The sequence below is a fragment of the Abramis brama genome (genome assembly GCF_963993115.1).
Source record: "Abramis brama genome assembly, chromosome: 22".
Taxonomy (NCBI): Eukaryota; Metazoa; Chordata; class Actinopteri; order Cypriniformes; family Leuciscidae; genus Abramis; species Abramis brama.
In genome coordinates this window covers 29168984-29175654 of record NC_139984.1, presented here as the reverse complement: position 1 = coordinate 29175654, position 6671 = coordinate 29168984, and positions in this window count along the sequence as shown.

The window sequence follows — 6671 nt, the reverse complement described above, 5'->3', positions numbered from 1 at the left end:
TGTAGCTGAAAGGACCCTTTTCACATTTCCAGGGTTCCCAGAAGCATCATAGTTGGGTAAACTTCTATAGCGGTGAATGGAAACGACAGCTAATAAACGGCAATAGCAAAAGAAAAAGAATCCCTGATAGAATCTCCACAACTTTCCAAAAGAGGGAAGAGGGAAAAAAATCTAGAGAAATTGATGACGTTGGTCAGAAGAGACGGAAAGATGTCAAAGTTGCTGTCACTCTCTCAGCTGTTGATTTAGCTGCGTTAATTTGTGTTTTTGTAATATATAGCATTATAAATGTGTATCAAATGTTTTAAAAAATGAAACCTTTACTAGATTTGCAATGTTGATAAATGTGGAAATGCGTCGTCACAGTCTGTGAAAGGGTCCATTGTGTGTTTCTGTGCCACTAGTGTTCCAAGTGAATTTGCATTTTGCAGAAATTCAAACATGTTTCCTGAATATTTTGCCCTGTGCTATTGATCAGGCAAACAATGGACAAAACAAAGCTGATGCTGTCAGTCATAAACATATGCACAACAGGCACAGAACGTTCACCTAATGTTAGAGTTTGATTGTATTTTTGTAATCTAATTCCTGATGTTTTAGGAACATTATTTTTTATTATTTTGTTCTATTATTATTGTCTTTTTTATTATAATATTATAGTATTATTATTATAATAACCATAAACTATTATTCCCAGAATGTTCCAAGAACCAAAGATTGTCTGGGACAGCCTACTAGCTAATGAAAATAATTTACACTGCAGATTTTTATTATTATTTGTAATTAATTAGTAATTAATACATTTATTTATTCATTTATTTATTAGTAATAATATAGTATAAATTTGATTGTTAATTTATTATTGTTAGTAATAATAATTAATTATTAGTGGTAATAATTTACTATTAATTATTATTTAAAGGTTATTATTGTTATTTTAACATTATTAACATTATTATTTTGTTAATAATACTTTTATTTAGGCCTATTATTATTAATAATAATAATTTGATAAGACCCTGAAGGTGATTTTTTTAAAGTCTTTTCTTTCTCTTTATTTTTACCGCTTTTAAGTAGGTTTTAGTGGGAAAAATCACTGTGAAACACAACCTTATTGTCTCATTACTTTAAAGGCACACTGCGGTTTCCGTTTTTCTCTGTGGAGTTCTTTCCAGAGAGGCTGCTTCATATGTTGTTGATGTATGTGACGTCGTGCCGTAAAGCAAGTCGTGATTCTCGCGATATTTGTTCAGGGCGCCACCTCTCAAACTTGCATTGCTTGTTATGCCAGCGGCGTAATTGAACTAACTGAAATTAGTTATATTCATCTATAAAGCAGCTCTGTAGAAAAACGTGATTTTTATAAAAGCAAACCATGACTTGAGGCTCCACTTTACACTGATTTTTCATGTTAAAGAGTGTTTCCTCTTTGCATCATGCTTAACACCGCTTACCATGGTAAAATCACTGACACACTTTAGAGTTATTTTTTTGTCTCACTAAATAGCTTTATATAAGTTGTTGCTCATTCTAAGTGCTCTTGCATTGATTTAACTCCAAGCCATTGACATTAGGTTCACTGGAGTGGAGTGAGTTTAAAACACATTAAGTAGTGAACGGGTGCTTTTTAAACCTGTACTGAATAAATGAAAACTCGTGGAATGTAGAACTTCATAATTGATTGAGATTCTTACATTTACAGATAGATGCTGTTTTTCTCTGGTTTTAAAGAAACCCTGAGAAAGCAATGCACTGTTGATGCTTCTACTCACAAAGTGTCCTGGCGCCTGTTAAGAGCCCTGCGTTTCTCTGTAGGCGTTTTTTTATATCCCACGTTTGTCAGCGTCCTTCACTGTATAATTGTTTCCTCTTTTTTATTTTCCTGAGAGCTGAACTCAAAGCATCAAATGCATCTATTGGTGCTTAAATCTAAAGAGAAGAGCTAAACAGAAGTGAAATCGCGCTTCAGTTTGTGTTATTAATGTGTGCTGTAGGTCTGACCTCAGGGAGTGTTTCCCGGTCAGACTGACTTCTCCAGGAAGAGTGTTTTCAGGAATTACATTTCTAGGCCATCAGTTTTATTGTCTGTTTCCGTAGATCAGCCACCAGACACAGAGGAGTAAAAAGAGGATTTTATTAAACTGCGAAACTGACCAGATGTTTGGCCACACAAAACGCTTAAAACATTTTCTCTCTGTGTTTAAATACTTTCTTCTATCTTAGTTTCATATACAGAGACTATAAGTGAGTCATACTGAAATTTTGAGGCATTATTTATGCAATTTCATTTGGTGATGCTATAGCCTAGCGGCACAGAAACACACTTCAGCTTTAAGAATCATTGACTATGATGAGATTTTTACACATTAAGCTTATTTATTTTCTGCATTGTAGAGAAACTTTCAGATAGATGACGTGTTTTTTGTTTTGTTTTTGTAAACCAACCTGTAAGTTTCCGTCAACAAAAACCCAGTGATTCTTACATGTTTTGTGCATCATGATAATAATTTTCACAAATGAACAACATTTATGAATTTTGAAGCCTAAATAGAAGTAGTAAAAAGCTAAACAAAGGCTATAAATGAACTACACTACAGTCACATGACTTCAATGTCACCACCAATACGCTTCAACAACTCTTTCAGTCTTTATTTTAAAACATTTTCCCTAAAAGTTTGAGTTATAATAATTTGCAAGTGTGCGATTATAAACATAAAGAGTCTGTGAAAGTGAGTAGATGATGTTTAGTCCCGTTTAGAAACTTGTTATTGCTGATGTATTTTATGTTATAGAATAAGACATGAAAATATCTTGCGGTGAACTTTGGGTGAACTGTCACTTTAACAAACATCAGGCTTCGGGTTTTGTTTTTATGCGTCATATCTGACTATAAATCTTTTAAATGGTGTCGTATTTCATGTTTATAGTCAAAATGTTTAGATTGTAAATTCACCTTTAATATGTGAGTGATCTGCAGGATGAATGCAACCGTGTTCATTCCAGTTTATTTGGCTGAAAGACAAATGTGTCTAGACTGGATGGAGAGGGTTAAGCGAGTATGTTTGCAGGTTTCATAATTGAATTCATAAGAGATTTCATGTGTTCAGGGTGTTGAAGGTCAGTCTGACTCACTTTAACAGGCACTGATGAATGTGTCAATTATTTTTCCCAAAAAAGGAAATGCAATGTGATTAATTATTGATGTCTGGATTGCAATACCTGTGTAATGTGTGAGGAAGCTTATTCCAATTCTTCTCATGTGACTCTCAGACATTCACGAAACAGGAAATCATAATGAGGTTATCATGTTTTCATCAATGCAATTATTTCAGCAATTTTTTGTTGGTGTATGTTAGAAAAAGGTGTATTTGCATTAGGTATATTCATTATTGGTTCTTTTTTTTACTATGATATGATGTAACTGTAAATGAACCACCCCAGAAATAAAGGAATATGGTTATGCATTTCCAAACTGAATCATGCAAGTTGACCCAGAAGTGTCTTGAAGGCTTGTTAATTATTTGACTTGTTTGTGCCAAAACATGTTTGGAGAATTAGTGTTAATGAGATGATTCATTCATTTGTCTGTTGTGAATTTGATATTTGGCGACTAGAAAAGAATCCTAAGTTTATTCGTCAAAAGCTGGGCCAAGAAATAATGTAATACAAAATAAATGAGGAACATGAGAAATTCAATATTGAATGCCAGTTGTTTTACTTATAAAAGTTGAGATGTGGAAGTGTGGTTTTTTTTTAGTAAGTGCCTTAGTTTTTCCAGTTGTGGTTAAGTGCTTGTAGAAGATATTTTTGCCTTTTCATCCAGCAAAAATCAGAACATTAGACTTAAAGAAAGCAGTGGCCCTACTGACCCTAATCCCCATTGTCTAGTTTTATAGCAATTAAGAAATGTCAGTGCATTCAAAAGGCCAGCAAGTGCAGCAGTCTTGAGTTAATGACTGTGAAATGTGTTGACCTCGTTTTTTTATCATCAGCGTTTGTCCTTGGTGTGCTTGTGAATTCTGCATCCGCTCACTTTATCCCTGTGTTTCTGCCTAGAAACAAGTCCAGTTTTCCAAGGATGAAAAAGTGCTTTCTTCCTGTTAAAAACTTGCAGAATTCTAATGCCTGCATCTGCATATGATGCAGCTTTTGTACATTAATACATTGGATGCATGGTACACTTAGGGCAACGTGAAATTAAAATGAGCCCTGTCATTTTTTTTACACCTATTTCAACTTTAAAAAGTTCAGTTGCTGCCTTACATTTTTAAATATAATCAATTGTCTGTAGTGTCCTTCTTCCAAAATGTGTTTTTGTGTTGAAGCATATTATAAGTGTTTATATTTGAGACCTGTCGGGATGGTTTTCGTGGTAAATGGCGTACATGCGTCACTCGCCCGTGTGTGTCTCGTCAGATCCGTAAAAACAGAGACAAATTGCTCAGGCTGCTTTGCTGCGTGTCTGGTGTGTATATGTGTGTGTGTGTGTGTGGTGTGTGTGTGACGGGTTAGTGAAAGGTTGATCTCAGTTAAATCTCCAACCTCTGCAGAATCTCCCGCTTTAAACAAACGCCGAACAGAGGAGAGTCTGCTGGCAGAGCGAGAACGAGACAGAGCTCGTAATAAAACAAGAATCAACATCGACTCGGCTTTTCAATGATGACGAGAACTGATGGATTTGAAATGTTGTAAAAGCGACGCAGAGATGATGGTGTTTTTATTACTCAACATTTGAGGAAGGTGTTTTATTGAACAGATATATTGTCATATGTAGCTCTTTAACAGTGTTCATGTAAAGCATTATCTATTGTGAAGATCATTTCATTATGGTTGTTGTAGCGCTGTGCTGGAATTTATTGTCTATTATTGGGTAAAGCTACAGTAATGTTATCAGCTAGTCAACTTGAAATCCTCTTCATCTAAACTGGTCATATCTCTGAAGCCTAGTACTGAATGTTTTATGAGCAGTAGGAGAATCTCTCTCTCTTTAGCGCTTTTTGCAATACAGATTGTTTCAAAGCAGCTTTACAGTGATAACAGGAAAATAATGCAACAAAGTGTTTTTTCTAGAAGAAAATAGCATCATAGTCCAGCTTAAGTAAGTTCAGTCATGGTTCATTTTTGTTGTGAAAAGTTATTAATTTACTTAATTATATATATATATATATATATATATATATATATGTATAGCCGCTATGAAGTAAACCATGATGTCATCGTCCAGCCCAGTTCAGTTCTCATATAATGGTGTCAGTGCAGGCAGATCAATAACTGTACGTGAGAGTTCATTAACATGCGGTGACAGTGGCGGACGCACAAAGCTTAATATTACGTTTTTTTAAGAAATCACGGCAAGATGAGCGAGACGGAGAAAAAGAGCCTACTTCACCTTTCCTCGAGGAGACCGAGAGTGAAGTGGCAAAGTGAGACACAAATCGGCACAATGCCAACTGATTTTTTTCTCATAATAGCAGAAACAACTTAAAATACTCCATCATTTATGGTCATACAGATAAGAGTGAGAAATCGTTTGAAACTGTAAAGGGTTATTTGTGTATACTCCCAATAAAAACACAACATTGTGCTTTTGTAAAATAAAGAAAAGGACAGGATGCCGCTTTCTGCGTTCCAGTTTCCTTTCCGGGAAGTTTGTGGAGTATATTGAAACTCAGCGTATAGGCTAGCAAGCTCTTGCATGCTATCTGAACGCTTGTTTTGGGTTGGTGCGTCGATCGTCTCTTCTTCTTCTGCTCTTTTTCTTGTTGTGGTGGTTAGCAAACAGTGTTGCATTACCGCGTGCACCTCCTACTGGATTGGAGTGTGTATCGACTATGACTGACTGTATTCGTCGTCTGACTGTCGGTTCGGGATGAATGCATGTACTGTTACACCACTAGTATGTGAAAAACAAACTGAAATTTAATGCATTAATAAAAAGAAACCCCTGGTCTTCTGTGCACAGCTGCACATTCATGACACTATTAGCGCCACAGGAGAGTCTTACGAATTGGCAGCCATACCTTTTGGGAAAAAAATCTCTTTTTGTGGGAAAGAAGGGCATATGGTATAAGAACAACACCAGGGTGAGTAAATAATGACTTAATTTTAACTTTAGAGTGAACTATCCCTTTAAGGGGTGGGACTTTCTCATTCACACAAGCATTTGATTGGACAAAAATCTACGAAGTGCAACATGACTCATCAATTTTTTACTTATTATCCAGAATAGATTTTTTTTAAATGCATAGGCTACATCTGCTGAAAGTGAATGTTACTTAAAAATGCTTTTAAGACTACATACAAATAGACATGGACAAAATGGCACAAAAGTTTAATTTTGTTCAATGCACATATTACAGTGAATTAACAGTCAGAAGTGAATTAAAACATGCGACTGGATTTAGCGAGATCTGCATGTGCATAAATGATGCAGTTTAAACCCAAGAGACAAATAAAAAACACATGTCCTTCTGGGCTGACCTATTTGTCTCCTAACGGCTCGGGAACTTTCATGATGTGAATGACAAACTTATAATGTTGTTTATATCTTAAAGTGAGAACATTTCTACTCACTGTATGCGCAAATATGTTTCCAAGAAGATTAAATCCACACCAGCCTCATATATCAACTACAATCATGGAAGAGTTGTTTTCAAGAGGAACAGAAGACG